At 37.0% G+C, this 2,031-nt stretch overlaps 1 pseudogene; it reads left to right on the top strand.

Annotated features, from left to right (window-relative positions):
• The first annotated feature begins 309 nt into the window (after positions 1-309).
• LOC146923059 (uncharacterized) lies at positions 310-1,568 on the top strand (annotated as a pseudogene).
• The last annotated feature ends 463 nt before the right edge of the window (positions 1,569-2,031 follow it).

Below are 2,031 nucleotides of genomic sequence, written 5' to 3'. Positions count from 1 at the left end.
AATTTCTAAGGTAAAGCTGTTAAAATTAGAAAAAAACATTGTGTAAAAAAATAATTTTTAACTACAAACTATTGTTTATTAAAATCAATTCCGCGTTAAAAAAATTACCGCGTAAAGAAATTTAGCACAATTTAGGTTAGTTAGTAAAAATAATAATTTAGTTAGTAATATGATTTGCGCGTAAAGAAATTTAGTACAATTTATGTTAGTTAGTACAAAAACAACATTAATTAATATTTTAATATGTGAACGTTATAGTTTAATTACTAATCTTTAAATATGTGAATGTTATAGTTGAACGTGACAAAGATGGAGTATTATCAGCATTATCGTAGTTGGATGTATGACAGAACGTTTCCGGGAAGAAGAGGATTAAAACCCCATTTTGTCGAAGGAGTTCACGGATTTATTTCATGGGCATGGGGACAACAAGTTTGTCAAAATGAGGGAGGGATAAGATGTCTGTGTCTTAAATGTGCGTGTAGATGTATAAAGACTGGCCCCGCATGACGTGAAGAAACACTTGGAAAAAGTTGGATTTATGCCTGATTATTGGGTTTGGATTTATAACGGTGAACAGTTTCAAAATTTTGGTGCGGGAGTCAATGCACAAGCTTCAAGTAGTGGAATAAATGTGGATGACAATGAGTAATTCAACATGATGAATGATATGGTCGCTGATGCTTTAGGTGTGGAATTGTCTTACAATGATGATATTGAAGATGAACAAGGTGAAGAACCCCCAAATGAGCAAGCCCGAGCAAGCCCAGAGATTTTACCAGTTGTTAAGTGAATGTAATGTCCCGCTGTTTGAAGGGTGTACGCAATCAAAGTTATCAATGTGTGTCAGATTTTTAGCTCATAAGGCAAAATATGGTGTTGCTGATAAATGTGTGGATGAAATTACGGAGATGTTGTTGGATGTGACTCCTTTTAAAGATAATTTGCCAGCAACTTATTATGACACTGAGAGGTTGGTGATGAAGTTGGGATTAAAAGTTGATAAGATTGATTGTTGCATAAACGGTTGCATGTTGTTTTATGACAATGGATTTGGGAAAAATGACGGAGCATTGGTGGAATGCAAATTTTGTCAGAGTCCACGGTATCGTCTAACCAAGAGTGGGAGGATTTCGAATAAGACAATGTTTTACTTGCCAATAATACCAAGATTACAAAGATTGTTTGCATCGATGAAAACTGCTAGCCATATGACGTGGCATCATTCAAACAAAATTCTTGGAGTCATGCGACATCCATATGATGATGAAGCTTGGAAACACTTTGATGAAGTATATCCTGATTTTGCAGCAGATTCGCGTAATGTAAGACTTGGATTGTGCTCTGATGGTTTCACTCCATATATCCAGGCATCAGCGAAACCCTATTATTGTTGGCCGATCATTGTAACCCCCTACAATCTCCCTCCTGAGATGTGCATGACAAAGCCATACATGTATTTGGCGTGTGTTGTTCCAGGGCCAGATAACCCTAAAGCAGGCATAGATGTGTTTCTAGAACCTTTAATTGATGATTTGAGGAGGTTGTGGATTGGAGAATTGACATAAGATGTTTCAACCAAACAGAATTTTCTAATGAGAGCATCTTTGATGTGGACAATTAATGATTTTCCAGCGTATGACATGTTATCTGGTTGGAGCACCCATGGAAAAATGGCTTGTCCACATTGTATGGAAAATGGGAAGGCGATTACTTTGGAACATGGAGGGAAGAGTTTGTGGTTTGATCATTGTTGTTTCTTTCCTAATAATCACCCGTTTAAAAGAAGTAAGAATGGCTTCTTGAAGGATACGAGAGTAGTAGTTGGCCTACCCCCTAAAATCACATCAGAAGAGGTGTGCACAAGAGTTAGTGATTATCCTAAAGTCACTGATTTTGGCACAACTGTCCCAATACCAGGATACGGAGTTAACCACCACTGGACAAAAAAGAGTATATTTTGGGACCTCCCCTATTGGAAAGATAACTTGCTCAGACATAATCTTGATGCAATGCACATTGAGAAGAATT

The sequence above is a fragment of the Medicago sativa genome, chromosome 5 (assembly GCF_051527215.1).
Source record: "Medicago sativa cultivar Bolivia chromosome 5, Bolivia_mono, whole genome shotgun sequence".
Classification (NCBI taxonomy): domain Eukaryota; kingdom Viridiplantae; phylum Streptophyta; class Magnoliopsida; order Fabales; family Fabaceae; genus Medicago; species Medicago sativa.
The sequence above is the reverse complement of the archived record's forward strand: the minus strand, read 5'-3'. Positions and strand labels throughout refer to the sequence as shown.